At 42.1% G+C, this 14,737-nt stretch overlaps 1 protein-coding gene across 2 annotated transcripts in view; it reads left to right on the forward strand.

Annotated features, from left to right (window-relative positions):
• The window catches only part of RAB28 (RAB28, member RAS oncogene family), a 200,897-nt gene that overhangs the window by 152,590 nt on the left and 33,570 nt on the right, over positions 1 to 14,737 (forward strand). The gene's annotated exons all lie outside the window — the stretch shown is intronic.

Consider the following 14,737-nt stretch of genomic DNA (forward strand, 5'->3'; position numbering starts at 1 on the left):
ATGAATACTCTAGAGGAGGGACAGGGGAGATATGATACAGACATTTAAATACTTGAAAGATATTAATATAGAACCAATCTTTTCCAGAAAAGGGAAAATAGTAAAACTAGAGGGCATAACTTGAGGTTGCAGGGAGGAAGACTTAGGAGTAATGTTACAAAATTATTTTTCACGGAGAAGGTGATGGATGCCTGGAATACCCTTCTGAGGGAGGTGGTGGAGAGGAAAACAGTGATGGAATTCAAAAAAGTTGTTGGATAAACACAGATGATCTCTAATTAGAATACAAATGGTATAAAGAATTAAGCCGTTATTGGACAAACTTGTATGGTTTGTGTCCCATATATGGTGATTTGGTGTAGGATGGGCTGAGGAGGGCATCAATGGGAACTCCACTAACTTGGAACATGAGGATGTTACTGGTTAGACTTTACAGTAGATATCCTGCAAACAACAAGATGGTTGGCTAGGCTGGAGTGAGCTTAGATAGCAATTTTAGCAGTTAGAACCTAGGTCAATACCAGGTGGACTTTAGTCTATGACCCAGAAATATCGAAGAAAAGGCAAGTTAATTTAATCATGTATTTTTAATGAGACAAGCTAGATGGACCATGCAAGTCTTTATCTGCTGTCATTTACTGTTATGTAACCTCCAAACTCCTATCATTCTGAAAAGATGAATGAATGGGCACTGGATAAAAAGGAGAGTGATGAAAATATTTAATAGTATAGAGAACCTCAGTAACTTCTGCAGTTACTCAAAAGAGCTGCATGTGGGAAAAATCCCCGAATCACTAATAGTTCGGTTACATCACAGGCGTTCTCTCATTTAAATAACACCAAGATGTCCTGTTCTGTCATTTAAATAACATCAAGGTGTGCCAATCCAAATATGTCCAAATATACTTAATATCTCAGTGTCCATCAATAGACAGGTATTTTTTAGTGCCCATTTACATGTAGTTGATGAAAACTTTAAATTTAATTTGAAAGTGTACAATGCTTATGTTAAGCATCTGACAATTACAAAACCTATTTGTTAGCTGGCTTCCAATAAGTCCATCTTTTTTATGAGATCCTTGTTTTGATATCTACCTCATGGAAATTCAGAACTCAAGCAAACCATTTATATTCAATAATCCTCAGTTTATAGAATGGCAGGGCTTACCAAACTTGACAGAATTCCATCTTTTATATTTATTTTATTATTTATATGCCACTTATAGTATAAGTGGTTTACATTCAAGTACTCCAAGCATTTTTCCCTATCTGTCCCAGTGGGCTCACACTCTTATCTAATATACCTGGGACAATGGGGGATTAAGTGACTTGCACAGGGTCACAGGAGCAGCATTGGATTTGAACCTACAACCTCAGGGTGCTGAAGCTGTAGCTCTAACCACTACACCACACACTGAAAAGAAAATGGCAGAGGCATGTCATTAAAAAGTGATGATTGTCATCAACAAACTGTGTAATTCAAATAATACATTATGGGGTTCATAATCGAAAGAGAAAAACGTTCAAAAATCAGCCTGAATCGACACTTGGACAATCACAAACGAAAGACATCCAAGTGCCGATAATCGAAACAGGTTTTGGACGTGTTTACAAACGACCTAGGCCTTCCCAGTGCCACTGAACGACCAAAGCTAAATGGGGCGTTTCAGGAGGAGTGTTGAGGGTGGGATGTGGGCCGTGCTAGACGTACTGAATGTATAACCGAAAGTTTTACAACACAGCCTAGATGGAACTTGGACATTGTGACTTAGGCCATTTAAAACATGGTCTAAGTCACAAAAAAACTATATAAAGTGACCAGATAAACACTGCAAACACATAGTACAGACTCCCACACGCTACCCCAGTGATCACAGACCCCCCCACCCCCATAAAAATCGTAATCACAACTTTAAATATCTGTCTCCAGAACATCAGCACCTGGCACTAGAGCTGCACAGAGACGGCTTAAGTCATCTTGGGGGGTGGGTTAGGGACCCATGGAGAGGAGAATCTTGGAGAGAGCGTGAACTCACAGGCTTTGAGCATACGCAGATGCTCAAGGCCCAGCACAGAAGAGGAGGCCGATCTTCGGGCACCGGCACCAACCCACAGAACATGCCGGTGCCGGTGCCGAGACCAATATGAAAGTAAGAAGCGGGTTCGAGTGGGTCTGGGGGACTACAGGTCACAACGGGGGGGGGGGGGCGCGGATCGTGGGGGGGGGTGTGTGTGCCGGATCGCGGGTGGGCGCTCGTAAATTGAGGCACGCTCAGTTTCCAAGGTGCCGATTTTGCAAATGTTTTGCTCATCTTGCAAAACACTCGCAAAACGGTGCACTCGTAAACCGAGATACCACTGTACTTGTTTCAAGACACACAAAATGACTTGTATCTGGATATGGTAAATTATAGTAATATGTGTTACTTACAACATGTCAAATAAGTATTTGAAGTGCAAGAATAGCTCATGTAGAAAACTTTTTTTAAACTTCAAAATATGTATTGAAATTTTCTGAATTTTAAAAGAAATAGCAATAAAATGATATAACCATTAGTACAGAACAATAAAATCCAAAGGAAGTAGGTTGAACTTTCTAGCGACATTACACATAATAATTACAGATCAAAAGGAAGTGTAAGATCAAAACAAGAGAAGAAATAAGGAGCAAAAAGAGCTTATCGAGAAAAGCACAGATCAGAAAATGTGATTATGATTCTTCTGTACATATTGATCAAGAAAAATCTAATGAGAAGGTTTTGGAGGTTTAGAAGTAGACAACAAGGGCGTGCTGTGTTTTTCGATTGCATATTGTTCATACTTTTTATAAAGACATACAGAATTCCACCAGAAGGTATAGTCTAATAAAGAAGCTGATTTCCAGTTTTTCAAAACATGCATAATACCCTGTCGGGTGCCTCTACCAAGGGAAAATTTTTTAGAGAGGGAACTATTAATTAGAATCCATGAAGTAGGTTGCCAGTATAAAGTTTTGATCCAATTTATACAATAATCTCTGAAGTTATACCAATGTAGAAATCATAGAAGGAATGGCCATTCGATGCGGTCGAAAGCCTTTTCAGCATCTATGGCCAGACCCACTATGGGTTCTGAAATGTCTTTAGCATAAGCATTAATATGATGGAAGAGCCTTAAGTTGTCACTTATATATCTATTTTTAATGAATCCGACCTGATCTTTGTGAATTAGTTTATTTATTGCTTTATTTAGCCTAATTGTTAAAATTTTTGCCATAATCTTGTAATCAAGATTAAGAAGTGATATGGGTCTGTAGTTCTTAATGAGTGTGGGGTCCCTGTTGGGTTTCGGAAAAAACTATAATAGTGGCTTCCGCAAAGTTATATTGTTTTTCAGGACTTTGGTGAATATAATTGTAGTATTCCAGAAGATGAGAAGCAAGTATTGTGTTGAACCTTTTGAAAAATTCATTAGTAATACCGTCGGGGTCAGGGGCTTTGTTGATATGGCTGATATTATTTCCGAAGTGGAAATAGGAGATTCTAATTCAAGTTTAACTTTATCGTCCAACTGTGGTTGAGAGATTTTATCTTATTAATTCGGATTAATGTAGAAAACACTTCTAAAGAAGCAAAAAGTATAGAAAACATGAAATATAATCAGTAGTATCTAAACTGGACTGCTGTAAATAGTTCAGGCCTAAGTAAATCAATATAATAACAATAAAATGAGTTCTCAGAGACAAAATAAGTATACTATTGAATTTCAAAATGTCAAAAGTTATTTTCCCTTAGAAAACTATACCCATGTCTCCCTCCCTCCACCAGATCTGACAATAGAAAATCTCAAAACAAATTTCATTCTATGTTAGAGAAGCACAGCCTAAAGGGTTCACAACTACATTGAAATAGCTATATTATCTAAGGAGAGCCCTGGGAGAAGAGCCAGCAGCAATTTATTGAATTGTTTCAGAGACATCTTCCCATCCTCATTCGGCCCCAGTAATTAATCTAGACTCGGTGCCACTGGCATGGAGATGAGCCCAACTCACTGAAAACATAGCACATAATGTCATGGACAAAAAGCCCCAAATAAGGATTGGAGCACCTCATAGGAGAGAGAATAAGTTTCCATGTCAAATGTATGTCCTGGCCATCTTAGATCTCTGTTCCTCCTGCTTCTAAACAGAGTTATCCAGCGCTGTCTAAAAATCTAAATTCCCAATCAGCAATAATAAAGGGGTTACCAGAGGGTTGCAACCCAAATTGTGACAAAGTCTCTGCCAGCACCCCCTCATATAGGGCCAGATCACATGCCTGTTATGACTCTTCCCTAAGGAAACTGATTTTGCATATAAAACATATGACCATGAAAACAGGAATAATAAAGTTTCCTCTAAATTAACTAGAGTAAAATATGTAGTCCGCCTAAAATAGTTCCTAAGTGACCTCATCACACAGGCTAGAATATAAATTTTCAGATCTAACAAACACCAGTCTCCTTTTTCTAACATCAAGATCTTCAATGCAATTCTCGATCTCCTGCCAGCCCATAAAAACCAACATAGTGCTCCATAGAGAAGACAAATATTCCTATAATGAATAAACGATGGCAATGATTGGAGAATATATAACCAATGAGGCACAATAAGCATATTAAACAGAATATTTCTTTCCAGCATAGATATTGGAAGAGCCTTTCACATAAACCAAGCCAACATGAATGTGTTTGGAGAGTTGAACAGTAACTTAGAGACTTTCTACTTCAGTTTGTTCTTGTTAAGTGAAACATTGGCCACTGTTAGTTGGACCATTGATATGTTCACCATAAGATCATAAATACAGAGAAGTTCCTTGTTTTGATCTGTGGCTTTTTTTTTTTTTGTTATGTGTGTATTACACAACAGAAAAAGAAGATTTATGACTGATGAGGTGATTGTCCATATTAAGACCTGCATATTACAGATTTGGACTCAGGCTTTTCCATCCATATAAACATTTGTTTATGTATAGCAGTTAGGTATTTTAACACATTAGTGTTGACTTGGTTTTTATGTGGACGTTTTTCTGTTTTTATTATTAATTTGGTAACTTCCATGTCTCCATTTTTCTTTTATATCAGAACGGCCTCCTAAGTTTGTGTTCTCTCCAGCAAACTCTTTAAAAGTGGCTTTACATTATCTGTGTTTAGGAATCTGATTTGTCCATACATTGAGGAAAACAGTATAGAATTCAAAAAAGCATAGTATAAACATAGAGGATCTCTAATTAGAAAACGAAGAATGTAAATTAAAGAGCTAAGGCCGATACTGGACAGACTTGCACGGTCTGTCCCCCATATATGATGATTTGGTGTAGGATTGGGCTGGGGAGGGCATCAATGGGAACTCCACTAACTTTGAACATGAGGATGTTACTGGCCAGACTTTATGATAGATACCCTGCAAACAGGATGGTTGGATAGGCTGGAGTGATCTTGGACAGCAACTTCAGCATTTGGAATCTAGGACAATACCAGGTGGACTTTACAGTCTATAACCCAGAAATATAAAAGAAGAGACGTTAATTTAATCATGTATTTTTAATGGGTATAACTAATGGTCAGACTGGATGGACCATACAGGTCTTTATCTGTCGTCATTTACTATGTTACTATGTAAATAATGCACTGACACCTTGGCTTCCTTCAAAAGGAAACAAAACTCTCATGTCTCTTCCATTTTTATGTGGAACGAACGACAATACCTCAGACTTTGAAACATTCAGTTTAAGCCCTGACAAAGCTCCAATATCTGCAAAGAGATTCTATACAATGGAGGATTTGTGAGGCCCAACATAATAGCAGAGTCTAAACATCTAATGAGCTCATGACTGTAAGGGAAAGGCTAAAGCAGCTAGGGCTCTTCAGCTTGGAGAAGAGATGGCTCAGGGGTGATATGATAAAGGTCTATAAAATACTGAGTGGAGTGGAAAGGGTAGATATGAATCGCTTGTTCATTCTTTACAAAAATACTAGTACTAGGGGGCATGTGATGAAGCTACAGAGTAGTAGATTTAAAACAAACAGGAAAAAATATCTTTACACAACATGTAATTAAACTCTGGAATTTGTTGCAGGAGAATGTGGTGAAATCAGTTAGCTTTGCAGGTTTAAAAAAGGTTTGGGGAAATTCACTTATTATTCCTAGGATTAACAGCATAAAATCTGTTTTAATCTTTTGGGATGTTGCCACGTACATGTGACCTGTGTTGGCCACTATTGGAAACAAAATACTGGGCTTCATGGATCTTCAGTCTGTCTCAGTATGGCAACTTCTATGTTTTTAATCTCTCTCTTCTCCTTTCTCCCTTCAGATCTGGGCTTCTACAATGAATTATAGTTTTCTGAAATTGTTTTTTAAAGGTGTACAACAAAAAGAAAATCCAACAGAATCTGCAGTATGAAAAGCAGCAAGCAAAACACAAAAAAACAAAACTGCAGGCTATGTACAAGATGCAGGCTTTGTTTATTAAACCAGTAATAGAAATGCAGTAAATATAAAACCTTATTCACAACCAAGGGACCTGACACAGTCCGTGTTTCAGATAACACGCCTTCCTCAGGGGTCCATGGTGAATCTATATATATAAAATCGGAGGTATGTATGTGTGTGTGTATGTGCCGCGATCACGCAAAAATGGCTTGACCGATTTGAACAAAACTTGGTATGCAGATCCCTCACTACCTGGGATGATATGTTCTGGGGGTCTCGCGGCCCACCTGCACACGTGGGCGGAGCTACAAACAGAAAATCAGATTTCACCCATTCAAGTCAATGGGAAAAATGTAAAAAGCTGTGGGACCGATTTGAACGAAACTTGATATGCAGATCCCTCACTACCTGGGGTGATATGTTCTGAGGGTCTCGCGGCCCACCTGCACACGTGGGCGGAGCTACAAACAGAAAATCAGATTTCACCCATTCAAGTCAATGGAAAAAATGTAAAAAGCTGTGGGACCGATTTGAACGAAACTTGGTATGCAGATCCCTCACTACCTGGGGTGATATGTTCTGGGGGTCTCGCAGCCCACCTGCACACGTGGGCAGAGCTACAAACAGAAAATCAGATTTCACCCATTCATGTCAATAGAAAAAATGTAAAAAGCTGCCAACGCAAAAACGGCTTGCCCGATTTGAAGAAAACTTGGTATGCTGATCCCTCTCTACCTGGGATGATATGTTCTGTGGGTCTCGCGGCCCACCTGCACACGTGGGTGGAGCTACAAACAGAAAATCAGATTTCACCCATTCAAGTCAATGGGAAAAATGTAAAAAGCTGTGGGACCGATTTGAACGAAACTTGATATGCAGATCCCTCACTACCTGGGGTGATATGTTCTGGGGGTCTCGCGGCCCACCTGCACACGTGGGCGGAGCTACAAACAGAAAATCAGATTTCACCCATTCAAGTCAATGGAAAAAATGTAAAAAGCTGTGGGACCGATTTGAACGAAACTTGGTATGCAGGTCCCTCACTACCTGGGGTGATATGTTCTGGGGGTCTCGCAGCCCACCTGCACATGTGGGCGGAGCTACAAACAGAAAATCAGATTTCACCCATTCATGTCAATGGAAAAAATGTAAAAAGCTGCCAACGCAAAAACGGCTTGCCCGATTTGAAGAAAACTTGGTATGCTGATCCCTCTCTACCTGGGATGATATGTTCTGTGGGTCTCGCGGCCCACCTGCACACGTGGGTGGAGCTACAAACAGAAAATCAGATTTCACCCATTCAAGTCAATGGGAAAAATGTAAAAAGCTGTGGGACCGATTTGAACGAAACTTGATATGCAGATCCCTCACTACCTGGGGTGATATGTTCTGGGGGTCTCGCGGCCCACCTGCACACGTGGGCGGAGCTACAAACAGAAAATCAGATTTCACCCATTCAAGTCAATGGAAAAAATGTAAAAAGCTGTGGGACCGATTTGAACGAAACTTGGTATGCAGGTCCCTCACTACCTGGGGTGATATGTTCTGGGGGTCTCGCAGCCCACCTGCACATGTGGGCGGAGCTACAAACAGAAAATCAGATTTCACCCATTCATGTCAATGGAAAAAATGTAAAAAGCTGCCAATGCAAAAACGGCTTGCCCGATTTGAACAAAAATTGGTATGCTGATCCCTCTCTACCTGGGATGATATGTTCTGTGGGTCTCGCGGCCCACCTGCACACGTGAGCGGAGCTACAAACAGAAAATCAGATTTCACCCATTCAAGTCAATGGAAAAAATGTAAAAAGCTGTGGGACCGATTTGAACGAAACTTGGTATGCAGATCCCTCACTACCTGGGGTGATATGTTCTGGGGGTCTCGCGGCCCACCTGCACACGTGGGCGGAAGTACAAACAGAAAATCAGATTTCACCCATTCAAGTCAATGGAAAAAATGTAAAAAGCTGTGGGACCGATTTGAACGAAACTTGGTATGCAGATCCCTCACTACCTGGGGTGATATGTTCTGGGGGTCTCGCGGCCCACCTGCACACATGGGCGGAGCTACAAACAGAAAATCTGATTTCACCCATTCAAGTCAATGGGAAAAATGTAAAAAGCTGTGGGACCGATTTGAACGAAACTTGATATGCAGATCCCTCACTACTTGGGGTGATATGTTCTGGGGGTCTCGCGGCCCACCTGCACACGTGGGCGGAGCTACAAACAGAAAATCAGATTTCACCCATTCATGTCAATGGAAAAAATGTAAAGAGCTGCCATTCTCACAGTAATTCAAAAACTGCTTGACCGATTTGACCGAAACTTGGTATGCAGATCCCTCACTACCTGGGGTGATATGTTCTGGGGGTCTCGCGGCCCACCTGCACACGTGGGCGGAGCTACAAACAGAAAATCAGATTTCACCCATTCAAGTCAATAGAAAAAATGTAAAAAGCTGCCATTCTCACAGTAACTCCAACTACCTGGGGTGATATGTTCTGGGGGTCTCGCAGCCCACCTGCACACGTGGGCGGAGCTACAAACAGAACATCAGATTTCACCCATTCATGTCAATGGAAAAAAAGTAAAACGCTGCCATTTTCACAGTAATTCAAAAACGGCTTGACCGATTTGAACGAAACTTGGTATGCAGATCCCTCACTACCTGGGGTGATATGTTCTGGGGGTCTCGCGGCCCACCTGCACACATGGGCGGAGCTACAAACAGAAAATCAGATTTCACCCATTCATGTCAATGGAAAAAATGTAAAAAGCTGCCATTCTCACAGTAATTCCAACTACCTGGGTTGATATGTCCTGGGGGTCTCGCGGCCCACCTGCACACATGGGCGGAGCTACAAACAGAACATCAGATTTCACCCATTCATGTCAATGGAAAAAATGTAAACAGCTGCCATTCTCACAGTAAATCTAAAACGGCTTGACCGATTTGAACGAAACTTGGTATGCAGATCCCTCACTAACTGGGGTGATATGTTCTGGGGGTCTCTTCACCCAAGAATTTATATGTTCTTGCTCCTGGAGGTGAAACTAAAAATGTTGTTTATAATCAAGTTTTGTGTTAGTTGTATTGTATTCATTTTGTCAAATATTTCACATTATAATTTGAATATTGTACTTTTTATAAAGCTGTAAAAAAATAATTTCATTCACCACTATAAAGTATCTTTATTTGAATCTATTTACAGTGTTATTGCTATAATTAAATACCCGTGCAACGCCGGGGCATCAGCTAGTAAGGTATAAAACAAACCGCAATATAAAGGTATAAACAAGCGCCTGAGTCGATCAAATATGTTCCGTGCTCAAAATGTGCTGATAAAATTATTTATCCTTTCTAGTTATAAGAAGGGGAGGAGCCTTGGGCATCTGAGCCAATCAAGGCCTTAGGTAGGGCCCTCCCTGTGTATCCCAAGGTGCACCAGGTTGGAGAAGGCTGTCCTCCGCAAAACTCATTTGTATGGGAAGCTGTTTGAATATCTGTCGCTGTTTAGAAATCAGCCGAAAGCGACCCACACAATCTTAATGACTGTTTTTAGTGCATCTAGTTCTGTCTCCAACAGGTGTTGAGGTGGTGAGTCTGTGCAATCCCATTCCTGTTTAGACCGGGGGGGTGGGGGGGCCTCATTTTGTCTTTCCCTTTTGCAATTCTACTATTTCTTTTTTGGTTTGATATTACTTTAAAAAATAAAGGGTCCCTCTCAGTGCTGATTCTTGATTTCTTGCTGAACTGAAGCGGGGTCTCATGGAGGCAGTCTCCTTAGCCTCAGGGGTGTTACACCCAGGTGCCTGGGCCCATCCCCCCATTCTTCCACCTCTCAAATTTTAGAGTTGCTTAGTTGCTAGCTCTGGGCTCTGCCACAGACTATACCTTTGAGAGCCTGTGGGGTCTGCCCTTTTGTATTACAACCCCCCTCCCCCCCACAAAAACAACAACAAAGGACCATTCATACTCTCTTCTGTTGGTCTGCCCTTGTAGTCAGCTATTACTGGGTCTTCTCTACGTTTTGGCTGCTGGTGTCATTTTATTTTGATCCCGTGATGTCCTCTGAGCAGTTGAAGCGCTGCCCAGGGTGTTCTCGCAGTAGTGTTGATGTCACAGGAACCTGCAAATATTTTTTGCTTTGAGCAGGTACCAATCCAGAGAAGGAACTTGGATTGGGCCATCAGGAGAGCCTTACTGTACTGGGGACTCAGTAGCAGGCGAGTCTCTCTTAGCAGCAGCCCTGACTATGGTGGGAAAGTTAATTGGACCTTTTTGTCAGCAAATCAGTTTGCCCCTCTCCTTATTGATTTAGCGTGCCTAGTTATCCTTAAATACTTTATTTATTTAATTAAACAATTTATTGCTTGCTTATCCAACAATTCTAGGCAGTTGACAAAGAAACATTCATATTAAATGAACACACAAACACTTAAAAAAATTAAAACAATTAGTACAGACAGCTAGTTCATCTTAAGAACTAAAGACTTAGGGCTCCTTTTACAAATTCGCGCTAGAATAGCGCGCGCTAACTTGCCACACACGCTAGCCGCTACTGCCTCATTTTGAGCAGGCGGTAGATTTCCGGCTAGCGCACACTAATCCAGTGCGTGCGATAAAATCGCTAATGCGGCTTTGTAAAAGGAGCCCTAAAATTGCTAAAGCAGATAGACAGAACTTAGTAGGATTTACAACTAATAAAAACTGATTATAAGAAAAATACTCGTTTAAATAACAGTTTTCACCATTTTCCTAAACTTCGACAAACCTGATACCTGATCTCACAGGACAACATATTCCAGCACATAAATATGCTTAGGGGCTATAGTGCATTAAAGAGGGGAACTGTGATGCAGCTTCAAGTTCCTCATGTTTGGTTTTGGAAAAATTAGAATGTGGACAATAAAACCTCAAAATTTTTGAGTATTTTTTTCTGCATGAAATAAGCATTTGTTTTGAGTGAAGTTTGCTTTTATTGAAAGTGCTTTACTTTTAGTAATTGAATAATGAAAATAATACAGTTCAATATCAAATATGCAATTAGTACAGCTCCCTCAAGGATACTTTTGTAGAATTGTTTGTCCATGGTATAATTACACTTTAGAACACCTGGCACTCCAGGATGTAATTTCAAAAGATTAATACTTGTATTGAATAGATAGCACTGCTATGCAGAAAGTACAATTTTCATTTTCTGAACTTTTGCTTCTGCTCCTCTGTACTTCAGATTAGCTTGGACTGAGAATTCCAAAGTAGTGTTCAGATTTCCCAGGGAAAATGGCGTCCATACCTTTGATCATCAGCAACAGTTCAGGGAGGCACATAGTTCAGCTAACTTCTGACCCTGCTGCTCATGAAAGAACAATGCGTATGGAAGAAACTCTAGCGAAGAACATCAAGAAAGGGGACAAATCCTTCTTCAGATACATTAGCGACAGGAAAAAGAACACAAACGGGATAGTACGCCTTAGAACGCCAGATGGGAATTATGTGGAAACTGACTCCGATAAAGCCAAACTACTGAATGATTATTTCTGTTCAGTCTTTACCTGCGAGGCACCAGGGCACGGGCCTCGGCTGGATGCAAAGCAAAGCATGGATGACCCATTTCAGAAGTTTGAGTTCACACCAGCTGATGTTTACAAAGAACTGTCAAGACTCAAGGTGAACAAAGCCATGGGACCGGACAATCTGCACCCAAGAGTGCTCAGAGAGCTATGCGATGTTTTGGCGGAACCATTAGCCATGCTCTTCAATCTCTCCCTAAGTACGGGGAGAGTCCCCCTGGACTGGAAAACTGCCAATGTTGTTCCTCTGCACAAAAAGGGTTGCAGGGCGGAGGCTGCAAATTACAGACCAGTAAGTCTCACATCAATAGTGTGTAAACTCATGGAAACTCTACTTAAAGGGAAATTAGACACGATATTGGATGAGGGGAATCTGAGGGATCCCTGTCAACATGGATTCACTAGGGGCAGGTCATGCCAATCCAATCTTATCAGCTTCTTTGACTGGGTGACAGGAAAGCTAGACTCGGGAGAGTCTCTGGACATAGTGTACTTGGATTTCAGTAAAGCGTTTGACAGTGTCCCACACCGTAGACTATTAAACAAGATGAAATCGATGGGGTTAGGTGAGAAACTAACGGCATGGGTCAATGATTGGCTGAGTGGAAGACTTCAGAGGGTAGTGGTCAATGGCACCCTCTCTAAGACATCGGAGGTGACTAGCGGAGTGCCGCAGGGCTCAGTCCTGGGACCATCCCTTTTTAACATATTCATAAGGGACTTGACCCGAGGGCTTCAGGGAAAAGTAGCGCTGTTTGCCGACGACGCCAAACTGTGCAATATAGTAGGTGAAAGCGATCTCACGGATGGTATGGCGCAGGATCTGATCAAGTTGGAAAACTGGTCCTCGACATGGCAGCTGGGCTTCAACGCAAAGAAGTGTAAGGTGATGCATCTCGGCAGCAGAAATCCATGCAGAACATACACCTTGAATGGAGAAACACTAGCTACGACCTCAGAAGAACGGGACTTGGGAGTAATCATCAGTGCAGACATGAAGGCTGCCAAACAAGTAGAGAAGGCCTCATCCAAGGCAAGGCGGATGATGGGATGTATCAATAGAAGCTTCGTCAGCCGTAAACCTGAAGTCATAATGCCACTGTACAGAACCATGGTGAGACCTCATCTGGAGTACTGTGTGCAATTCTGGAGGCCACATTACCGTAAAGATGTACTTCGAGCTGAGTCGGTCCAGCGAATGGCCACTAGGATGGTCTCCGGACTCAAGGGTCTCTCATACGAGGAAAGACTGGGCAAGTTGCAGCTCTACTCTCTAGAGGAGCGCAGGGAGAGAGGTGACATGATTGAGACATTTAAGTACGTCACAGGTCGTGTCGAGGTGGAAAACGACATATTCTTTCCTAAGGGACCTTCAGTCACAAGGGGGCACCCGCTCAAACTCAGAGGAGGGAGATTTGGTGGTGACACCAGGAAGTATTTCTTTACAGAAAGGGTGGTAGATCACTGGAACAAACTACCGGTGCAGGTGATCAAGGCCACTAGCGTGCTCGACTTTAAGACTAAATGGGACATCCACGTGGGATCTCTACGTGGGTCGAGCAGCACTCTGACTTAATGGGGTGGGACAGTGGAGTGGGCAGACTTGATGGGCTATAGCCCTTTTCTGCCGTCATCTTTCTATGTTTCTATGTTTCTAATGCCAGCTGTGGATAACCTCACTGGTGTCCAAACAGGGAAATACACTTTTTCATTAAAAAAAAAAGCAGTGCGAACTGTTGATATTTCCCTCTTCCCCACTCAAAAAAGGAAATCCATCCATACTACTTTAAAAAAATTTTTTTATGGCTAGCAGAGCAGTGGTGAAGCCTCAAGCCTACCCACTTTGAGCTCAGGCGTGCCCAACAGCGGTACAGGCATATTGTGGCTGGTGGGAATCCTTATGTTCCGCTAGCTGAAGACTCTAACCCAGTGGTTCCCAAACCTGTCCTGGGGGACCCCCAGCCAGTCAAGTTTTCAAGATATCCCTAATGAATATGCATGAGAGAGATTTGCATACCTGTCACTTCCATTATATGCAAATCTCTTTCATGCATATTCATTAGGGATATCTTGAAAACCTGACTGGCTGGGGGTCCCCCAGGACAGGTTTGGGAACCACTGCTCTAACCCCTCCCTCTCATCTCATCCCCCCTCTCCATCTCTCCCTCCCCTCTCAGACAATCAGGGATCTCTTCACTCCCCTAACCCCCTTGTACCTTTTAAATCCTTGAAGTTTTGTTGGCAGCGAGTAGCAGCTCATACCTGCTATTCACGCTGGTCTCAAGCTTTCTCACTAATGCAATTTCCTTTTCACTAGACCAGGAAATTGTATGAAAGGGAACTCTTGAGACGGTTTGAACAGCAGCTGAGTCACTGCCAGCGAAGAACTAAAGGACTTAGAAGGTACAGGAGGTTAAGAACATAAGAAATGCCGCTGCTGGGTAAGACCAGTGGTCTATTGTGCCCAGCAGTCCGCTCATGCGGCGGTCCTCTGGTCAAAGACCAGCGCCCTAACTGAGACTAGCCCTACCTACATACGTTCCGGTTCAGCAGGAACTTGTCTAACTTTGTCTTGAATCCCTGGAGGGTGTTTTCCCCTATGACAGACTCCAGAAGAGGGTTGGAAGAGTGGAGTTAAGAAATCCCCAGTCTCCTGGAGAATTTGAAAAGGAGAGATGTCGGGTGGAAGGGGGTTCTTATGCCCATCCAC

Source organism: Geotrypetes seraphini, chromosome 1, assembly GCF_902459505.1.
Source record: "Geotrypetes seraphini chromosome 1, aGeoSer1.1, whole genome shotgun sequence".
In the NCBI taxonomy this organism is placed as follows: Eukaryota; Metazoa; Chordata; class Amphibia; order Gymnophiona; family Dermophiidae; genus Geotrypetes; species Geotrypetes seraphini.